We start from the raw sequence: 24,435 nt of genomic DNA on the forward strand, positions 1-24,435 counted from the left end.
TCTTCTATTGAAGTGTCTTACTGGAGTTGTCTGCATTTCCTGAATTTGAATGTTGGCCTCTCTAGCTCTGTTAGGGATCTCATGGATGATATCCTGAAATATATTTTCCAAGCTGGTTTACAATTGCAACAAAAGCAAAAATTGACATGTGGGATCTAATTAAACTAAAGAGCTTCTGCAAAGCTTCTCACTCAAAGAAACTATCAATAAACAACCTACAAAATGGAAGAAAAGTTTTGCAAACTATGTATCTGACAAAGGCCTAATATACACCAGCTATAAGGAACTTAAACAAATTTACAAGAAAAAAGAAACCCCATAAAAATGTGGGCAAAGGACATGAGCAGACACTTTTCAAAAGAAGACATACATGAGGCCAACAATCATATGAAAGAAAGCTTGACATCACTGAACATTAGAGAAATGCAAATCAAAACCATAATGAGATACCATCTCACACTGGTTAGAACGGCTACTATTAAAAAGTCAAAAAATGACAGGGGCTAGTGTGGTTGTAGAGAGAAAGGAATGTTTATACACTATTGGTGGGAGTGTAAATTAGTTCAACCATTGTGGAAGACAGTATGGCGATTCCTCTAGGACCTAGAGATGGAAATGCCATTCAACCCAACAATCCCATTATTTGTCTTCTCTTTGTTCTCTAGTTCTTTCTGTTGTTGTGTTAGTTTGTTAACTTGAGAATCAGTATTGTTAAAATGGCCATATGACCCAAGGCAAGTTATAGATTCAGTGCCATTCCTATTAAACTATCATTGACATTCTTCTCATAACCAGAGAAAAACTATCTTAAAATTCATATGGAACCAAAAAAATGCCCAAATAGCCAAGGCAATCCTAAGCAAAAAGAACAAAGCTGACGGCATCATGCTACCTGACTTTATATTACAGGGCTACAGTAACCAAAACAGATTGGTACTGGTACAAAAAAGACACATAGACTAATGTAACATAATAGAGAACCCAAAAGAGGACCACACACCTACAACTATCTGAGCTTCAGAAATCCTGACAAAAACAATCAATAGGGAAAGGATTCCCTATTCAATAAATGGTGCTGGGATAACTGGTTAGCCATATGCAGAAGAGTGGAATGGGACCCCTTTCTTGTACCATATACAAAATTAATTCAAGATGGATTAAAGACTTTAAAACTCAAAACTATAAAAAACCTGAAAGACAACCTAGGCAATACCATTCAGGACGTAGAAACAGGCAAAAATTTCATGACAAAAATACCAAAAGCAGTTGCAACAAAAGCAAAAATTGACAAATAGAATCTAATTAAACTAAAGAGCTTCTGCAAAGCAAAAGAAACTATCCCCTATTGGTTGGAGTGTAAATTAGTTCAACCATTGTGGAAGATAGTGTGATGATTCCTCAAAGACCTAAAGGCAGAAATAACATTCAACCCAGCAATCCCATTACTGGGTATATACCCAAAGGAATACAAATTGTTCTATTATAAAGAAACATGCACACATATGTTTATCACAACACTATTCACAATAGCAAAGACATGGAATCAACCTAAATGCCCATCAATGATAGACTGGATAAAGAAAATGTGGTACATATACACAATGGAATACCATGAAGCCATAAAAAAGAATGAGATCATGCTTTTGCAGGGACATGGGTGGAACTGGAGGCCATTATCCTTAAAAGAGTAACACAGGAACAGAAAACCAAGTACCACATATTCTCACATATAAATGGGAGCTAAATGATGAGAACACACACTGGGGCTTTTGGATGGTAGAGGGTGAGGGAAGGGAGAGGGTCAGGAAAAATAACTAATGCATACTAGGTTTAATACCTAGGTGATGAAATAATCTGTGCAATAAATTCCAATGACAAGCTAACCTACGTAACAAACCTGTGCTTTTACCCATGTACTTAAAAGTTAAATTTTTTTAAGTGATAAAAATAAGTCAACCAATATTTTTGGATGAACAGGAAAAATATTAAGAATGAAACTTATGGAAGTTCTCTTTTTCTGCCACAGTAAGGATCTAATTACCTTGTTTTACAAATAAGAACAGAAGGAAAGCTGAAACTGAAAGAGTTAAGCATCTAACACAATAGAAACATAATGAAAAATAACTAGAACATAGAAAATTTGAAGAGCCTAAGTTAATAAGAAAAGATATTCCTAATATAATGGAAATTAATAACAAAACCAAAAACTGATTCTTTGACAAGATTATTAAAATTGATCTTCATATTTGATTAAGAAAAATAATATAAATGAAAAGAATCTTTCATATCCTGAAGATGTTAAAATACTATTTTGAATAATTGTCAATAATTGAAACTTTGAAAAAATTTCTAGAAAATAAAACTTTACAAAAACTGACACAGGCAGAATTTGAAAACCTATGTTTAGCTGACATCATCACCAAGTTGTATTTAACATTCATATAAAAATAAATTTAGTATTTGCCATAAACTTCCAGGTGACTACATATGAGTGTATATTTCAGAACTCATTTTATGAAGCCAGGATATTCTATAAAACATTGTCAAAAATGACAGAAGAATGGAAAATATCTGTTTAATCTTACTCATAAACATAGCTGCAAAATTCTTAAGCAAAATATTATGAATCAAGTAATATGTAAATAGCATAATTTATTGTGAAATATGGGTTTACCATAGTTTGATTTATTATTAAAAATTAGTCAATGTAATATATAAAAGGATAAAAAGATACAACATGACAATATCAAATTATGCAGAAAAAATACTTATTGAAAAAATTCAACATAATTTTAAGGCAAACATAATTTTAGAACAAAACAAATTTTTGGAAACTTGGAGTTAGGAGATATCCTTTATTTGATAGAGTTTTCACAACCATCATAATTAATAGTGAAACATTGAAATATTCGATTAACATCAATAATGTAAAACAATTAAATTTTGTTTGGTTTTAGGTGAATATTAAATAGTAAATCAAGAAGAAATAATAAAATTTAAAATTCAGCTTTTGTCAGCCAACATAGTAAAAACTTATTTCAGTCAAAAAATATCAATACAATTCATCCTCCCTTAGCCACTGCTTTCACATCTGGAGATATTCATCCAAACACAGGTGGAAAATATTTAAAATAAAAACAAGTAAAATTATAAACGAAGAAAATACAAATTTTAAAAAGCATACAGGGTAATAACTACATAGAATTTACATTGTATTGATATTTTAAGTAATCTAGAGATGATTTAAAATATATAAGAAGATACATATAGGTTATATACATATTCTATGACATTTTACATCATGGACTTGAGCTTCAGAGGGTTTTGGCATTGGGACAGGAGTGCTGGAACCAATCTTCCAGGAGTACCAAGAGATAACTGTAGATGCAAAAACTAGTGGGTGAAAGTTTCATGAAGAACAGTATTTTCCTATCTCAAAATACTTCCTCACAAAAATGCATTTTTATTATAAAGGGAAAAGAAGGGGAATTTTGTTTCACTTGAAAACCTGGCAAATATCTCCTTAATCAAGTTACCTGTTAACTTCAGAAGGTAATGGACAAATCAAAATTGTAGACCACACAATGGGATGCAATGAGAAGGGTGTAACGACACCTCTGGGATGTTCTTTCAAAAATGTATTATCTGGATGGTAATCATGAGAAAACATGAGGAATATTATTCAAAACTACTTGCCTGTCATCTTCAAAAGTGTCAGTATCATGAAAGTCAAAGAAAGTTTGAAGAATTCTTCCAAATCAAAGGAGTCCAAATAAATACAACAGTTCAGTGCAGCTTTTGATCCTGGGTTGGATCTTTTTCAATGAATGACATTAATGTGATAACTGGCAAAATTTTTACACAGTCTATAGATTACATACCAGTAATGAACCATTGTCAGCTTCTTCATTTAGATAGTTATATTACAATTATATAGGAGAATGTTCTTGGTTATAGAAAAAATAAACTGAAGTCATTGGGGATGATGGGATATCATGTCAATAAGGTACTTATCAATGGATCAGGACTAACAAAGGTCTTTATACTAGTCTCCCAACCTTTCTGGGAGTTTGAAAACATTTTAAATACAAATAAATAGTGGTCAAATGGTCCCCAAAGTTTTACAAGATATGTCTGCCAGTTTGGCAATAATTAAAAAGTTTAGTGGTACCAAGTACTAATGATGCTATAGAGCAATACAAAGTCTCATATGTTGTCTTTGGATGTGTACATTGGTTAAATCATGTTAGAAAATAAGTTGGAATTGGCCAGGCATGGTGGCTCACACCTGTAATCCCAGCACTTTGGGAGGCCGATGTGGGTGGATCATGAGGTCAGGAGATCGAGACCATCCTGGCTAACACGGTGAAACCCTGTCTCTACTAAAACTACAAAACATTAGCTGGGCATGGTGGCGGGCACCTGTAGTCCCAGCTACTCAGGAGGCTGAGGCAGGAGAACCGCGTGATCCCGGGAGACGGAGCTTGCAGTGAGCTGAGATCACGCCACTGCACTCCAGCCTGGGTGACAGAGTGAGACTCCGTCTCAAAAAAAAAAAAAAAAAAAGAAGTTGGAATTAATGTGGTAAATTTGGATATGCAAACACTATTGCCCTGCTATGGTAGGCATGACCTTTGGTCCTTACTTTTACTCCCATGATTATGTTAACTTACATGGCAAAAGGGATTTTACAGATGCATTTAGATTTGCTAATCAGTGTTCTTAGGATGGGGAGATTAGGTGGTGGTGAAATCACACGTGACCCCATTAGAGTAAAGTTTTCTCCAGCAGGTGGAAGAAGAAGATTCAGAGCATGACAAAGATTTAAAAGAGGGATGTTCTTTTAAAAATACATACACGTCATGACATGGTACTGTGACTAGCCTCCCAGGCCTGAGAGAGGCTCCTAACAACCTTAGGAACCTCAGTCCTACCACCACCAAGAACTAAAGCAAAATCTTCCAAAAGTCAAGCTCAATTAATACCTTGATTATGGCTTTATAATATCCTGAGTAGCAAACCCAGGTGAGGGAATGCAGGCTTCTGAACTGTAAAATTGTGGGATAAGAAATTTGTGTTGATTTAAACCCCTAAGTTTGTGATAATTTTTGACATAGAAATAGAAAATTAATATACCAGGCTCCCTACCTCTAAGTATATACCAAAAAGAAATTTCTGAGCATGAAAATAATTGTACTCGTGTAGTATATATGTGTGTATATATATATTTATTTATACATACATGAATGACATTGTTCTATCTAAAAATAGAAAAAACCCATAGCTATATATTCATATATTCATATAAACCCATGTATTCATTCAATGCAATACTTCTGTACTGAAAGTAAATAAATTTTATCTACAAAAAAAGTGTGGGTAATCTTACAATGTTAAGTGAAAAAAGAAAGACATAAAATATATATAATATGAATCAATTTGCATAAAGTTAAAAAACACACAAAACCAAGTTATGTTTTTAGGGGTGATTTTATAGCATCCCTATGAACTAAAGCAAGGAAATGATATACACAAAAATCAGCATAGTGATTTTTTAAATTGTGGCATATACAGTTCTTTGTGTTTGCAGATAATGTAACAAACACGAAGAAAATTATAACTATGGCAACAATATTTCAAGGAATTGTTTTTAAAGTCTAGTATTAAAGGAGTATACTGGAATCTCAAAAAATTTAAGGACTTTTTGGCCGGGCACGGTGGCTCACGCTTGTAATCCCAGCACTTTGGGAGGCCGAGGCAGGCGGATCACGAGGTCAGGAGATCGAGACCACGGTGAAACCCCGTCTCTACTAAAAATACAAAAAATTAGCCGGGCGTGGTGGCGGGCGCCTGTAGTCCCAGCTACTTGGAGAGGCTGAGGCAGGAGAATGGCGTGAACCCGGGAGGCGGAGCTTGCAGTGGGCCGAGATTGCGCCACTGCACTCCAGCCTGGGCGACAGAGCGAGACTCCGTCTCAAAAAAAAAAAAAAAAAAAAATTAAGGACTTTTTGATTTAAGGAATTCCATACTTGGGATATTAGGCAGGTCATTTGGACTCAGTGTATTTCTCTATCCCCAACAGTTACATGCCAGTGATGAAAATTCTACCACTGTTACCTTTTCATTTAGACTTTCCCTCTCTGTTATTCTAAAATAGGAATGCTTGCAACAATCAAATATTAAATTAATCTTTCCGTATCCAGAATAACAGAACCACTTTTCTGAAGATGAATAGTTGAACCTCAAACACTAAATACCTATTGGATATTAGATACTGAGATGATACAGTGGCAGCAAATTGAAAAAATATGGGTTTCAGCAAGGTAAAGAAAGAAAATGGACTTAAAAGGGGCATTGATCACATTCAGGAGGTATTTTACAGCATCATATCCCAATTTTGGATTTCCTCCATTTGTTCTAATACACATACAAAGTTTGGGCGAGAAGAGTTCTTAAAATAGTGTAAGAAATACTGGATGAAAGAAATACTGAAAAAAGGTAGTTGACTATGTGGCTATATGTCAATATGGGCCTCAACAATGAATTTACTTTTGGAAAAGGAAATGAATGACAACAGAACAGAGAATACAGGCTTTAATTTTTCTTCCACAAAGAAGTACTATTTACAATATAAAAACACAATATAGAAACAGAGGAAAAACATAGGAATGTTCTTTACAATCTCCCTCCCTGTAAAGCTATGAATAAAAAAAAATGTGCTTTCAATGTTTTATACTATCAAGTTTTTAAATATCTTTACCAGCTCCAGAATTGTTCATCTACAATCACGTTTATGTTGATAAAGGCAAGCAGATGGTTAGGAAATCATATGATTAACAGCACGCTAAAATAGTTATCAGGATGAATGAACAGTTAATTACCCATTGTTAGATGTATATTCCCCTATGAAAAATAAACTATGATAATTTTCTTAAAAAATTTCAGGACAGCATTTTAGACAAGCCATTGTAAATCCCCCAGGGGATAGGATAACAAGATGGGTGGATGTTTATAGGAGGAAGACAAGTTGCAACCCCTTGGCTCGTCTGTTAATCCAATACCCAGAGCAGCTCCTCCTTTCATTGCAAAATATATTGAGGTTATACAGGGAAACAGTCTGATGAAGTAATTAAAAGGTTGAGACATAGTGACATAAGCCTGTAGTCTTAGCTACTTGGGGGGCTGAATCAAGAGGATTGTTTGAACCCAGGAGTTCAAGGCTGCAGTGAATTATGATCACGACACTGCACTCCAGCCTGGGCAACAGAGTAAGACCTTGCCTCTAAAAAAATTTTTTTTAAATAACTGTTTTTAAAGGTCAGGATATAATGCTTTTTAAAAAGGAGTTAAGCTTTTTTCTCTAGCAATTGCCTACTCTAAGTTATATGAAGTCCCCAGCTATGACACTCAAACTAAAAAAAAGCTGAGATTCATGGGCTTAATCTTCCCAGGTGAAGCACAGGGCTGAGTCTCAACTTTATGAGTCAAGAAACGTGTTACTGTCCTTGTACTCAGAGATAATGAATGTGAGGTAACATTCCTTGAAAAACTGACTCTCATGTTCTTGACTCAACCTGTTTTTTTTTGTTTTTTTTTTTTTTTTCCATCTGGGAAATCTATCAGCAAAACAAAACTGAGATTCTGAGGGTGTTTTTTCTGTGGGAGGAGGAGTCATGGGTATTAGCGAACTTCGTGGCCTAGCAAAGTCAGGAGGAAGAAGGACCTAGTTTTTAGCATTCCCAGGACACATTGTTTCCTTGTGGCCAAAACCTGCTGTCCTACCTCAGGCAGGGTAGATGGAAGATCTGTCAGCACCTCAAGGCTCTGGGCTAGGTGGACTGTGACCTCTGTCTGGAAGAATCTGTAATTCTGGGACAACTCTGCTCTCTCAATTCTCTTTTTCTCAAGTTATTCTCTTTCTGACTTCTGTCATGCCTTTCCCTTCATTGCTAATGACTGCTGAAAATGAAAGCTCGGACACTGTCCTGTTATTTGTGCTTTCGGCCTTTCCCTGAGGTAATTAGGCATAGTCTCTACGTGAATGTGGGAAAATAAGAGAATATATATGGAACATTGGGAAAAAGTAAAACAAAAAACATAAATTAATAAGTTGAGTGGATAGGTCTTATGCCTAGAATTCATGTTAAGGCTCACAGCCGAATGCAAATTATTCCACATTCTAAAGTCAACTCTAAATGTGACCTGTCTTCTCCCCGTGTGCTGCGAGAGCCCTGCCACAGAGCATCATCAAAGACAGTGGTTACAAAATAATAATAAATTCTGTAGTCAGACTGCACTGAGTTGAAACTGCACAATAAATCAGTAACAGATCTGTCCAATTAACAATGAGCCAAATATTTAATTTCATCACCCCTGTAACTTATTCTTGTTTATGAGGTCATTTCACATCAAAAATACAGAACCTACACACAACATCCTTAGATAGCTATATATTACTATGGCAAGAACTGCCTTAATTGGTTATATTTACACTGATTTAAACAATGGAATTGTCTGGCTGGTGAACTGCAAAATGAGGATTCTGCCCAGGTTTGGCCAAATGCTAATGGTGGGCTTGTCATTTATTAACTTCTGTAAATCCCAAAGAAAAAGGGAGAGTGTTTGGCATGTAAATAACATTGCCAGATGTAGTGAATAAAAATGCAGAATGCCTAGTTAAATTCAAATTTCAGATAAACAGCTTTTTTTTTTTAAGAATAAGCATATCGCAAATATTGCCTGGAATGCATTTATACCCCCAAATTAGATTTTGTTTATTTGAAACTTCAATTTAACTGGATGTCTTTTATTTTATCTACCGGTTTTACATGTAAGATATCCCTTGTCATCAAACTTTTTTTCACTGAAGATTTATCTACAAGTGGAACCAACTGTATCAGTAAGAAGCAAAGCATAAATTGCTTTTTGAATATATTTGTTGGAGCTGGCTAGAAGAAACATATGAAATGTCATACTCATTGAAACCATAATATAGTATGATCTGATGTTTCAAGTTCTACCAATAATAGTTCATTTCTTTGTTGCTTTTATCAGGATTCCTTTCTAAATGTAAACTGTGGTAGGTAGCAGTTAATGAATTCCTGGTGCAACTGAATGTTAAAAATGAAATTCACTTTTGTGTCAATTTCAGCTAAGTTCCACAGATGCCAAAACAGAGCGAGTATTTATATATAGATGTATGGTGATCATCATCTATGTAGGTTTAGTAAAAACAGCCTGAAATCAGTTCAGTAACGATTAGCCTAATCCCCACGTTGAGAGCGTGAGATTATCAAGCTCAAGTATCTGGGGAAGAGAATATTTTTGTGGGGAGAGTTCTAAGTATGCAGTAAATCTTTCTCCCATGGAAAAGGTGGGGATTTGCTTTCTCTCATTTCAGCCTTCGTGAAAAGATTGCCGGAGATATTTTTAGAGAGCATCATGTGTTCTCTTGGAGAGGACTTTCATGAGATGTGAGCATTACAAAATAAATAAAATAGAAAGAAAAAGATTACCCTTGTGAGGCTGGCTAAAGTGGTCTGTGGAAGCAGGTTGTAAGATTATTTGGGGAAAATAAATGCTCTTTGACTGAAAGCAAGACACAGTTTCATGTTTCTAGGGAACCAGATGTCATAAGTGTATTAGCCAGAGGAAGTTTTAAAAGCCGGAGAGGTTTTTCTGCAAAGGGTGAATTGATTAGAGGTTCATTAGAGGCTGAGGGGAGGTAGCAGGTAGACAACCGGAAAAAGAGACTTTGGACGTTTTCTAGGTGGTACCAGCTAGAGGTGTTCAAAAGCAAAACTCTGAGTCATCCAGGAAAGCACTAGGAAAGGCAGATACAGCTTCAAGCAGTGGCCAAGGGGAATTCCCAGCCAGCTCAAAGACTATCAGTCTCGCCAGACATTTTCTGGACTTACCTTTGAGTATTTCCTCTCTCAATCCTGCAGAAAGAGGACCACTTAGTGAATGGGAGAAGGTGAAAAGAGGATGTCATAGGTAGTGAAATAGAAGATAATGTAATCATAGCTCATCACCAAAGTCAGTTACCACCTGATATAGGCCCAAGAGGTCAGGGGAACTTCAAATGCAACACTGAGCTTCTGACTATTCTGCAGAAATAAATATTCCAAATACTGATTGAGTCCATTCTTGGATAAAAGTAGCCAAAATACTTTTTATTATATGAATAAATGGAGATATTCTGCCACCTGCCCAAGATACATTATGCTAATTGATGAGGAGTAAAGGGCAGATTTAGTACATTTGTAAGGTATGAGACATTTCTGTTTGACATCTAGAGCGGGGGTCAACTATGTCTATATGAGGCCAGAGAGTAAATTAATGTTTTAGGCTTTGCGGCCAAGAAAAAAAATGAGGCTATTACGTAGATGTTTGTAACAACAGTTAAACCATATTTTTACTGAAATTTTATTAACAAATTCAGAATATAACAAGAATTGAGTAATTTTTTGGTAATACACATCTAAAAGTGAGGAGAATTGAATTCTTTTTGGGTGGATCACATTTTGCTTAATTGGGCTTCAATGTTAGTGTTCTTTACTATCAAATAGATTACAGAGGTTCATCTGTAAAATCAATTCTTAGCTCATGAGCTGCACATAAACAGGCAGTGGAATAGATTTGGCCTGCATGCTATTTGCTTACCCCTCTTATAAAGCCCCAATGCTTTCATCAAAATGGTTACAATTAGACATGTGTAGTTTCTCCAGGTTTCCCCTAGGTGAAGGTTTGAATGCAAATGAAGCCATCAGGCACTGGGGTGTGAGTAAGCCAAGTGAAAGGTAAAAGGAAGCGTTCAGCTTTCTGGCAGAGAGGGAAAAACTGTGGACATGAGGGACAGCTCACTTTCCCTGCTCCTGGTGATTTTGCCTGTGGTAATAACCCTCCATAGTGATCTTTCTGCATTCGCACCTGCCCAAAGTACCACTGACACCAAAATCAATCAAAGAGAATGAATTTTCCAGAAGGGAAGAGCTACCACAAAGATGCTCCTCTTATGAAAGGAAGCAGCCAAGTCACTTGTTCCACAGATTATTTCTCCCCTGTCATTCTCCTTAAAAGAATTAGTCAAGTTAAATTGATGCGATTTGTAAAGACACTGACATAAATAAATGAGAAACTTTGCAATAGAGTTGATCGATAGCTGAAATTATGTTAATTTTTCTCTGAAATAGAGATGAGATTTCTTCAGCAGAAAACATACTACTCCATATAATATTCCATTTACTTCTGTGACAGTTTAGCATTTTCAATACTTTTCTCTGGAGTTGGGTACCCAAAACTGAAAATTCCACAATTTAGTGATAAAATTTGATTCAGTGTTAACCCAGCGAGGTGGTAGTTACTACTTCGCGGAGATGAAAGGATTTTGTTACTGTTTTCCGTAATAGAAAATGAGCAAAAAAAAAAAAAAAAAAAAAAAAAAAAAAAAAAAAAAAAAAAAAAAGCATAAACTCAACAGGAGCTCTGAGAAATACTGACATGTTATTATAAATCATTATGTGAGACAGAAAGCAAGGCACAGCCATGAAATCTTCCCTAGATTCCTTCATTTGGGTTGAGAAGCTATTTGGCTTGCTTTGATACATTCCTAATGTAGTGTGAAAATGGGTTTACTAGATATATAGGACATCATCTGGTTACCTGTAAAAAAGAAGAAAATTCCCTGGGAATCACTTCACAGTCTTTGGGGAAACCCTATGTGATGCTCAGTACCAGTTACTTGAAGAGGTTAAGGAGACAATCCCTACCTTCTAGCAGTTTTACACATTTAGAATCTCTTAGACTTCCTTGACCCTTTCAAACTGGGGAAGCCAATTATCCTATTAGATGTAAATAAGGATCCAATCACAGGGAGCAGAGTGGGAGACATTAGCTTCTATGTCATCTGCTAGCCTAGTTGAAGGAAGCTAAAAGTCATTTGTAAACCTCCTGTTAACTTCTAGAAGGCCTGAGGATGGTTGCAATCTCTGGATTCATGAGGTTCTTTTTCACAGATGACCAGCTGGTTAAAAGGAAAAAGAAAAAGAAAAAATGGTTATTAGCTTTTTAAATAGTGTAATGAGGCTTGGTGAGACAATAGGCAATGCTAATGTGTCTATAGTAGAGAATAATTCAAATAAAAATTAATCAGAAATGTACTAAAACCCCCTTAAAAATTAAAATCTAAGAAATTTAGTCAAATATGGATTCAAATATATTAGTAAACAAAATAATTCACTGAACTTTATACCTTCCATTTTGCAAATGCATTTTGAATGTCTACCATTTATACATATTATATTAAAAATCAATTCACTCACAGAAAGCTAGAGTCAAGGAGGGACCTTTGAAGTCATTGGGGTCAGCATTTCTCTGGCCTCTGTGAAATAAATGTCAGCGGCATTCCCCAGTCACACGTTATACAAAAACCTTCACCCATGTTATCCCTCATTTTACCGTCCAGGGAACTGAGTGGAGAGGAATTGTATTACAGCAGAGATATCACAGCATAGCTATTAGAAGTTCAATGCTTAGAATTAGACTGACTCAAATCCTGGTTCCACCACTTGACGACTGATAGATCTTGAGAGTTTTTAAAAATCTCCATCAGTATCTATTTGGTTTCCTGTTAAAAGAAAAAAGCACATAGCTGTATTTACCACCAATAGATATTGTGGGAAAAATAGGTGAATTTACCTCCTGTGCATGTTTTTGCTTGCTTTTCTAGTTGATTTTAAATACTCTATTAGTAAAAATATTGAACTTTATGTTTCTAAATCTTGCAAATGTTTATCATGATAGTTGGCATGGACATTTATGATTAAAAATATGGATTATATATTTCAAAGCCTTTCTGCCCTTTCTTCTTTGATGTTACCCTCTGTTTCTTCCAAGAATCAAAAGAATTCTGAAAAGATCTGTACAATTAAAGTTTACAGTCTAGTTCCCAGATTGACCACTTATCAATTTTGTGGCTTGGTTACCAAATTACTTTCTCTAATTTTGATTTCCCTATCCATAATGTAGCAACAATAAGACTTATATTACTACAAGGTTTTCTTAGAATTAAATATACTTAGTAAACTATAAAGCATTATATAATCTAAGAACACATTGGTTCTTAAGATATGCAGGTAGAACAAAGATATATTTACAGTTTTCTCTATACTTAACATTATTGTTATATAGTATTACAAAAAATGTACTTTGTAAGTTTTTAGGGGTATAGTTTTTTCTTACTCAATTTTAATGTCTATAGCTATTTTCACAAATCCAAGATACACAGTTCAGCTGTTGCTTAGAGTTAGTCAATTTTATTCTCCAACGTAGATGTACATTTCTTGTATGGTGTCTCAATTCTCACCTGATGTGTTGCGCTTGTTTGCTTGCTTTTGCTTTTGTTTTACTAAAAACTGATGGATCTAATATTGCATTCACTTAGAGTGCCTTTAGCTGCCTGATCAGTTGATCTGAAAAAAAAAAAAAAAAAAAAAAAGCATGGTGAGCGCTACTGAGTTAGCCCTACTTAACAATTCAGATATTGAAACATAGAAAGCAAACTCACTATAAAAACAAAGTAGAGTGTGTTGACACTGTCCTGGAAGGTAACACTAGACAGAAACACTTGAAAACCTTTCACAGGCTTGATAACTATTGCAGTCATTTATCTCAGGAAAAACAGTCTCCTAAATCTCCTCTTGACCTTTGTGACTGATATGGTTTGGCTATGTCCCCACCCAAATCTCATCTTGAATTGTAGTTCGCATAATCTCCACGTGTCATAAGAGGGACCCAGTGGGAGGTAATTGAATCATGGGAGCAGTTAGCTCCATGCTGTTCTTGTGATAGTGAATGAGTTCTCATGAGATCTGATGGTTTTGTAAGGGGCTTCCTCCCCCCCTTTGGTCTGTATTTCTTACTGCTACCATGTGAAGAAGGATGTGTTTGCTTCCCTTTCTGCCATGATTGTAAGTTTCCTGAGGCCTCCTGTATTATAAGGGTTCTCTTAGAGGGACAGAATTAATAAGAGATATATGTATATATATATAAGAGAGTTTATTAAGTATTAACTTACATGATCACAAGGTTTCACAATAGGCTATCTACTTGCTGAGGAGCAAGGAGAGCCAGTCCAAGTCCCAAAACTGAAGAACTTGGAGTCCGATGTTTGAAGGCAGGAAGCATCCAGCACAGGAGAAAGATGTAGGCTGGGAGGCTAGGCCCATCTTGCTTCTTCATGTTTTTCTGCCTGCTTTATATTTGCTGGTGGCTGACTAGATGGTGCCCACCCAATTAAGAGAGGGTCTGCCTTCCCCAGCCCACTGATTCAAATGTTAATCTCCTTTGGCAATACCCTCATCTAAGATCAATATTGCATCCTTCAATCTAATCAACTTGACATTCAGTATTAACCATCACAAGTCCACCCCTTGTCGAGTTGAAGCCATACACAGCTCCTGAGATCATACATAATCTTCAAATAAAGACAATAAGGGCATAGTTACACCTAACATAATACAACTATCTTTTGTACAACCAGAAATGCACCAATACCCAACCCAAATACTGTTACGTAAAGTTAATACTTAAATGCTAATATGAAGTCAATAAATCATGTCACATGGTAAAAAGGAAATAAAATGAAGATATTGTCTTCGTACAAGTGTGCACATTCACAAACATGTTTTTAACAAAAGAATGAGGAAATACTAATGACAGTTATGGTCCTTTCTGCAGCCAATCATGTGGTCATGGGTGGTATTGATGACTACCTCCTTCTACTACCCATTCTGTATTCCCTTTGCCTTCAGCAAGCACTTGAGCAAGTTGTGTGTGTGTTTTGTTGTTTTGCTTTGTTTTTCATTGTTTTTTCCTAGTGTAGTGACCCAAACCTTCATTCCTGAGGGGTCTGGACCATTTGTAGTCCTACTTGGATTGGGCTGTTGTAGTTTCCCATTAATCTTAATCACAGGGCATGGTAATACTAACAGAGGCCCTAATAGATCTCCTGTATTCCATGCATACTCTTCCTTACCTCCATTGTAGAGTAGTAGACTGATTTCATCTTGATAGTCCAGACCGATGACCCCAGCCAACACTGTAACTCCCTTTTCAGCTTGTTGACTTAAAGGTAGGAGGAGCCCAAAGTGCCCAGGTGGCTATCTTAACCTCCAGTTTAATGGAATTGTTGTTGTGTCTCCTGGGGGCAGCATTCCTCCCTCTGGAACTAAGACCTCTAGGCCAGCAGAACATAATATCTTGGGAACAGGATGCAAAAATTTTGCTAGTGGATCACTAGGGGTGATGGTGAGTGATGCCACTTCAATTTCCACCCCTTGATTCCTGGACCCGTGAATCCTGGCTACAGGAGAAACAGTACCAGATATTGAAAGCTGATTCAGAGCATACATGGCCTTCTGGAGAACTTTGCCCCAGGCCTGCAAAGTATTGTCACCTAGTTGGCATTGTAATTGTGACTTCAAAAGGCCATTCCACCATTCTGTCAATCCAGCTGCTTCAGGATGATGGGAAACATGATAATAACAGTGAATTCCATGAGCATGAGCCCACTGCTGCACTTCTTCAGCTGCAAAGTAAGTGCTTTGGTCAGAGGCAATGCTGTGTGGAATACCATGATGGTAGGTAAGGCATTCTGTGAGTCCATGGATGGAGTTCTTGGCAGAAGCATTGCATGAAGTATAGGCAAACCCATATTTGGAGTAAGTTTCTATTCCAGTGAGGACAAAACTCTGCCCTTTCCATGATGTAAGAGGTCCAATGTAATCAACCTGCCACCAGGTAGCTAGCTGATCACCCCGAGGAATGGTGCCATATTGAGGGCTCAGTGTTGGTTTCTGCTGCTAGGAAATTGGGCACTAAGCAGTGGCCATAGCCAGGTCAGCCTTGGTAAGTGGAAGTCCATGTTGCTGAGCCCATGCTTAACCTCCATCCCTGCCACCATAGCCCCTTTGTTCATGGGCCCATTGGGCAATGACAGGGATGGCTGGGGAAAGATACTGAGTGGTGTCCACAGAAAGGGTCATCCTATCCACTTGATTATTAAAATCCTCCTCTACTGAGGTCACCTGTTGGTGGACACTCACACAAGATACAAATATCTTTACAGTTTTTGACCAGAGAGGTCAATCCACATACCTCTTCCCCAAATTTCTTTGTCTCCAATTTTCCAATCACACTTCTTCCGAGTCCCTGACCATCCAGGCAAACCACTGGCTACAGCCCATGAATCATTATATAATCACACATCTGGTCATTTCTCCTTTCATGCAAAGTGCACAGCCAGGTGTACTGCTTGAAGTTCTGCCTACTGGGAAGATTTCCCTTCACTGCTATGCTTCAGGGATGTCCTAGAAAGGGGCTGTAGCGCTGCAGCTGTCCACTTTCTGGTGGTGCCTGCATATAGTACAGAACCATCTGTGAACCAGGCCTTAGTCTTCTCTTCCCCTGTCAACTGATCATAAGGAACTCCCCATGAGGCCATCAGTGCAGGCTGAGTGAGAGAAGGCAGGGTGGCAGAAGTGAGAGACCATGGACATTTGAGCCACTTCCTTATGTAACTTACTTGTGCCTTCAGGAACTGCTGGAGCCTGATCATGTATATACCCCTTCCATTTGATGCTGGAACACTGCTGCGCATGACCCACTTTATGACTAGATGGATCAGAAAGCACCCAGCTCATGATAGGCAGTTCAGGTCATATGGTGACTTGATGACCCATAGTCAAACGTTTAGTTTTCATGAAAGCCCAGTAACAGGCCAAGAGCTGTCTCTCAAAAGGAGAGTAGTGATCTGCAGAAGATGGCAGGAACTTGCTTCAAAATCCTAGAGGCCTCTGGTGTGATTCACCTATGGGGGCCTGCCAAAGGTTCCAAATAGCATCCCTATCTGCCACTGGCACCTCAAGCACCATTGGATCTGCTGGGTCATATGGCCCAAGTGGCAGAGAAGCTTGCACAGCAACCTGGACCTGTTGCAGAGCCTTCTCTTGTTCTGGAGCCCCGTCAAAACTGGCAGCCTTTCAGGTCATTCGATAAAAGGGCCGGAGTAAAACACCCAAATGAGGAATGTGTTCACCCAAATGAAGAAGTTTACCTCAATAATTGCTAGAATATCTAATGGACTCTTTCCTGCTACACCTACATGCCCCATCCCTATTCACTTTCTCTGTTGGCTTCTTTACCTCTTCTTCCAAGTCCATTAGTGACCTTTACCTACAAGTTTGTGTAGAAATCAGCCTTGACAGAGACAAGAAGTGTAATACAGCCTCCTCAGCCTCTCACTGCATAGAATTTAGAACTCAGCTACTTATCCTCTTTCTTGGGAGGCTGGTACATAGTAAACAATCAAATAAATATTTCTTGAAAGAATAAATGAACAAATAATTTTTATAGCATCATTTTATTATTGAGTACCCTTTGCTGACAATTAGATATGAAGTTTTCTGATGCCCTGGAATTAAGTTATGCATACTATATTGCTCCCAAGTCAAGTTTGTTCTCTTGCTTAGGTATAGATAAAACTCATGATCAGATACATCATGACCAATTGCTCTCTCAGTACAAGATAGCAACTGCTGAATAAATCTCTTAATCTTCTTTTAGATTTTGTACTTCTTTTTTTTACCTTTACCGTTACAGTCATCACCACAAGCTTACTCTATTACATTTTTTTCCCCAACATAATGGTAAGGATGCATTTTTTCATTCAGATCTATGCTAAAAAGCTAGTCATCCAGTCTCACTAATAAGCCAAAGACCTAGGAGGAGTGGGCAAAGTAAATTACATCAGAACATTCACAGATCCACATTTGAAGCCTAGAATTGTTCTACTAAAAATAAATTATAAAAAATTAGCTGGGCGTGGTGGCATGTGCCTGTAATCCCAGCTACTCTAGGGGCTGAGGCAGGAGAATAACTTGAACCTGGGAGGCAGATGTTGCAGTGAGCCGAGGTCGTGCCATTGCACTCCAGCCTGGGCAATAAGAGTGAAACTCTGCCTCAAAAAAAAAAAAAAAAAAAAAAAAAAGTGTAAGGTTCTTTGTCATTTGTTTGGTGGAGACTGGCTAGTCTCTTTCTGGAATATTCAAGCTCTTTGGGATGAGTCTTAATGTCTCCTAAAAAAGACAGGCTAACGTTCCCAACATTGCCATTTATTCAATGATCATTTATTTTCCAGCTTGTCCACTGTCTCAGTTTTAGTGTTATCACTGTTGAGTAAATCGTCCTAAGGCAGCAATCTGTCATTCGCCAAAGACAACTCAACTCTCTCAGAACTTTACAGGGCATAGGTGTAGCATTCAAGAATGTAATTTGCAAAATGACATCCTGGGATCCTAAAATCTTTGATTATTTTCACATGATAAGTCATTTCTCTGAAACGGTTATGTCATCATTGCACTGTGGCAGAAGGCCAAGGGTAGGCCATTTTAGCTAGTTGAGGTCACTTGGCAAGTCTGCTCACAATTCCTGGCCCTGGTTAGATTCATTCCAGTGATGAAGTAAATCTTCATTTGACAAAATAAAGATATCATGTCCCGTTAAGTAGAATTTATTAAAACAGTCAAATATTCTCTGCAAAGTTCTATGATAAGGAAAAAAATAATTTTGTTCAATATCCAAGTAAATTACCATAGAATATCATAAAAATACTGAATAATTGATTCATTAAATCATTTATGCTCCAAACTATAGTGTGCCACAGCACTGCATTTGTTATAAAAGGAAAAGGTTAATGAATTAATAATAAGATTTCTTGCCTGTCAGAATTAATTGAGATATTTGGAGGAATATTTAGAAAGAAATACAAAATAAGTTTTATGAAACTAGTATGCATCAGTGAGGATATATGGTCCAGAATTATTGAATATCTGCTTAATGGGGTATTTGGAAGAATCAAGTTATAAGATGGGAGACAGAGGAGAAGACATACTGGGAGAGACAATGACATTTGCCAAGGCCTATAAGCCCACTAGACTAGTAGGAGTATGAGGGAGAGAGAGTGGGAAAATGAGAGGAGACTTCTAGTCTACTTAGACATCTTCTATTCCAACTACTGGAAGACATCAATAATCTCAAATGTGGTAGAGAAAACTTCACTTGGTTGGAAGTTAGATAGATCTTGATAAGTCTGTGCCACTGAACATTTGAGAAAGTTGTTTCACCTTCATGAATTTCAGTTTTCTAGTGTTTAAAATAGTAATAAGTTGTAATGAGGATCAAATAAGATGATACATGTAGAGCTCTGTGTCTGCAACAGATCCCAGGGAAATGTTAGAATACTTCCTAAGTCCCCCTTAATTTAAAGGGGTTGCTATTGTTATTTAATTATGAGACAACAATCACCACACAGCCTACCAAAAGATTCCTATTAATTTATCTCCTAGAAACCAAATACATAGAATTGTGAGCTGAGGTCACCCTGAGAATATTTCCCATCCTTGTACCTAATATAATAACTTCTAACTGTATCTTTATGAATCTAGATTTTCTGTTTTCTGTATTTGTATTGGAATCAAGGATGTGAGAAGACTCTGGAAACTGCAAAAGAAAAAAGTCAATTATACTAACTATGTCTACATTTTAAAATTTAAGTTATTGTTCATTATAATTTTTCCAATAATATTGATTTTTAAAAATTGTGTTAAATATTGATTACTGATTTTGGGGATATCTTTTTAAATCATGTGGCTGAGGCAAGTATCTTACTTGTCTTACCCTAGTCCTGGGTCTGTAGGAGGTATTTTTAGATGTGGATTGAGCAATTTTGTTTTTGTGTCACCTTACAATAGAATTCAGAGTGAGCTTCATCATAATATATTATGGCAAACAAAAAAGAAAATTGATGTGCAAAAGAATCATCAGCAGAGAGGGCATGAGATTACTCCAGCCAAGGAGATGGGATTCTTGACTGCTCTCCCTCCCATTTGATTATCACAGATGTGGCCTCATGGCCTGTGTAGCCCAGTGCTCAAAGGCCACTTCAAGGTGTTTGGCATGCAGTCAGCGTCACTGGAAAACTAGACATTTCTCTTTTTGTTAGTGACACCTCCGCTGATTTATGCTTTTCTAATAACAATTTATGATTCATTGAGCACTTATAGCATACTAGACATTGGAATATGTATTTATATTTCTCCACCAGTTTTAATTATTTTTAAAGAGCCAATAGAAAGTTTTATTAACATTCTACAGATGATGAATCTGAAACTGAGAGACATTGGCCAACCTGTTGAAAGCCTGTTCTTAGAATTAAGTTTCAAATATGGCAGCCTTCCTCAAGAGAAAAGAACATGAAAGAGGTAAGACATTAAAGTTGGAACTCTGAACTCTGGAAATAAATATAAATTAGACTACAGATTACCATGCGCATAGTTGAAAGATCTTTATGATCGGCATAATGTCAAAAATAATATCCTGATTGGAGTTACATAGAATTGATAAAACATCAACAAAGCTGCAACAACGCACACACACAAAATCAAAGTATCATCCCTGAAAATACAGAAAAGATAAGAAGCTAGGTTATTACAGTGGAAGCAAAATAAAGGACCAGGCTCTGAGAAAATTTCAGCAGTTCATATTGGCAGAGTTTGGAATACAGTATACAGTAGTATGAGTAGTCTAGAAAAGTAAAATGGAAGTTATGAATCAAATAGAATTTGGTAAGCACTCAGCTGACTAAAAGCCACATTGGGAGAAGGGCATAATTATTGGATAAAAGTAAGCAGCAAACCATCCTAGTTTACCTGGGACTAAGAAAGTTACTCCAGACATCATCACGTAGGGCTAAAATAAGGACAATTCCAGGAAAGTGGTACAGTACCAGGAAAGCCAAGATAGTTTGTCACTATAGAGTGAACTAGAAGTTCATAGTCTAAGCAATCAATACTCAGAATGGCCTAACTGGATGAGGCAAGCAAAGTCAAGTGGTGAGTATGCTAAACTTAGAGATGGAAGGTAGACAAGTCAGGTGGTAAGATGAGCTAGATTCAGAAATATGAGTGTAGGCAGGAGAGTCAAAGTTCTCGGTTATTCAACAATCTGCTCAGCTAATGGATTGAATAATGCATGTGCAAAGAGTTGCAAAGTAAATGGTAATACATTTCATAACTGAAAAATAGATCAAGTATTATGGGGAGGTAGAGGGTAAAAAATTGCCAATTGCAGTGAGATGAGTGAGGAGGGATTGAAACTGATATTTTAAGCATGACTGATTTGTCATTAAGCATATTTGGAAAAAGCAGATGGAAGATGTGATATCAGAATGGGCAGGAGATATACAAAGTACACACAAGTTGTATACCTGATATGCCCTACCATTTGAATGGAATTTGGAGCTGAAATGGTGTTGTAGAAAACTGCATCTGGAATTAATATTAGGATTGGTCTTTAATATCAAGGTAAACATTTTAGATTGTATTCACCAAGTATCAGTGAACCAACCTCTTTAAAAACTTGTTATTAGGAAAATGGGCAATGAAGCTGAGCTGTGCTTTAGAGAAATTGCCCAGACAGTGGGGAACTTTGGGATAATGAATCACTGGATACGTCGAGTCCTGCAAGCTGTAATAATAACTGTCCAGAAATGGTAGGAGACAAAAGCTTGATAAAATGAGAGGAGGATGGAAAGAATAGGACGGTGGAAAGATGAGAATTCAAGGCAGTGTGGCAAAATGGGATAAGCTCAGGTTTTAGAGACAGACACACCTCAGGTGACTCCCCTGATCCTTGGCTTAATGGCAATATGAACACAGGAAGAAATCTCAACTCGTCAAGCCTCAGATTCTCAGCTGCAAAATGAGAATAATATTACCTACATCAAAAGCCTGCTTTAAATTATCAAATATGACAACCGATGTAATATCCATATTACAGTGCCCAGCATCTAGACCTTCAGTAAATGGTGACTATAATACCATTATTTAACAGAAATTGGCAGTTGGTTGCAGATGGGAGTCAAGGGTAAAGTATCAAAATATTGTCACAATTTTATATCAGAGTTATGTGAGGGTTTTCCAAAAGTTAATGAGATAGCTATTAGTTTTCTCCCTCTGAAGTTATAAATAATTTATCTGCCTTCAAGCCTCGTCTTTGCCAGGTTCTAGTCCTGTAAACTTGAAAATTCACCCAAATTTCTCCTGCAATTATATTTGAGGGGGAGAAGAGATGTGTAAGCACACACACAATTATATATCATTTACTAGTTGGTAAATTGCTTACAGAATGCTTACATTCTTAAACATTTCTTTAGGATTAGATTTTGGTGTCGAGCATGCTAAAGAAACACATGAATTTTTCTCTAAAGAAATTGATTCAATTATTTCCAACATGAAATAGATAGGGTTAGGATCAAGCATACTGAACATGAATATAGGAGCTGCTCAGATAAGAAAGACTGTACTGTGGGATAGATATTCTCACGGGCTGGTTCACAGGGAATGCAGAACTTGAGCAGCAATGAGTAGGATTTGTTGATGGGATTCTTAAAAGGGAACCTGGAACAGTTTTTGGAATACTCTGACCTGTTCCATTAGAGTACAAGTGCCTTGTTCTGTGAGAAAACCCCCTGGAGTATCTTCCTTTTCCAAATTCATGAGCTGATTCTTCTTACTGTTTGAAGATCTTGATGACTGGAATTTGCATATTAAGGTGTAAAGTGGGACCAAGAGTTTTCCAGGAGCAGCCACCTGGCACCAAGTTATAAAAATGTCTTGAAGGATGGCAACTTAAAAGACCTAATGATCCAGCCTAAATGGAAAATAAACATAAACGTAGTACATAACCATTCCCAAGAAATTTTGGCATTAAAAGAAGTTCATTTTGCATGCTACATTGGTCCTCTCTGAAGATGATTTTTTTTTTTAAAGGCAAACAGGACATTCTATGCCCCTCATGCAGCCCATAATAAGATTTGAGAATATCAGTGCTCACATTGGAATTTCCATAATGACTAGAGAATATATGTCCATATGGCTTGGGAATGTCCCTCAGCCAATAACTCTTAGAAGGAAACTGTAAGTGCACTAAGGGGCATCGTTAACAATGATATTCTCTTAACCTTACAGCAATGTATTTCAGTTTATGGAACTTATACCGACATTTACAGACCTTTGGGGAAAGTAGTGAATGTGGGTTTAATCACCATGGTTAGATATGTGACTGTCCAGGCTGGGAAAACTCTTTTTGAAAGCATGCTCCTTCTTTCAGTTTCAACAGGTGTTAGAAGAACAGATCTGTCTAGAATATTCATGCCCTTGTATGCATGCCTATATCTATCTAGTGAAGAAAATGAAAGGTGCTGCTGTAAGAATTCATTGCCAATATGAGTATATTAAGAAAACCAAATTGTTGGTTGCTAGCATAAAATCAATTGTGCTTTGTTAGAGAAAGTTGAATCCACAAAACAATTGCGAAGACATTCACAGCACTGTAGGCACTTATTGGTTTGAACAGCTCAAGCTAAGGCATTTTTATTAGAGGTAGATACGATTCAATCATTTGCTGGTAAGTAACATTTTCTTCCCTCCCTCCGTGTATGAAACTGTTGCCTTAGCAACACAAGTGCCCAGATGACTTATGCATATTGTTTTGTCTTTTCTTCTGCTTTGATCTGCTTTCAAATTTGTGAAGTTTAAAAAAAAACTTAAAACAGAGACTTTAAAAAATGCTTTGGGAATATTAATCAAGAAAATAAACTAGGAAAAGGGAGTTTTTGACATTATTTTTCTCCACTGTTAGGCATTTGATCACGTAATCAATGCAGTCAGGTGTATCCTCTCTGCTACATCCCATGCCCATTCCTCAATGCTTAGTTTAACTGGCTCCTTGGTAAAGTTTCCTGGACACCATATTGATTTAAATTTCTGCTGCTCCAAAGTTTTGTAACAATTCATATTTGAACCATTTACTTGGCTGCCTTGTTCTGTGGTTATTGTTTTTTGTATGATAAGGCTGAATTGTTAAGGATATGATAGAAACAAGAAAAGTTTGCACTCACAGCACAAAGGAGTAAAACCTGACTCAGTAGGTACAAAACTTGCTCTATGCTTGGAGGATAAGGAACAGTTATCCCAGGAAGAAACAAGCCATTATTGTGTGTGAATATTGCTCACTTACATAAGTAAAAGATTATCATTTTCATAATTCTCCTTGCTAGCTGACAGAAATGGGTTCTGAATTATGCAGGTACGTATTTCTAAAATAATTTTAGCAGAGCTTATTTCTAGAAATAACTTATGGAGACTGAATTTTACCTATGCTTGATACTTACATAGATTGAATTAACTGTCTAATTGCCTGTACATACACTATATAGACCCTACCCTTAACAAAGATATAAGATGGATAAGTATGGTTTTTAGCCCAGCTGTATCCTCTCTCCCTCTCAGTGATCACTTCTTCTCCACAAAGCTG

Source organism: Hylobates moloch, unplaced genomic scaffold (genome assembly GCF_009828535.3).
Source record: "Hylobates moloch isolate HMO894 unplaced genomic scaffold, HMol_V3 SCAFFOLD_15, whole genome shotgun sequence".
NCBI lineage: Eukaryota > Metazoa > Chordata > Mammalia > Primates > Hylobatidae > Hylobates > Hylobates moloch.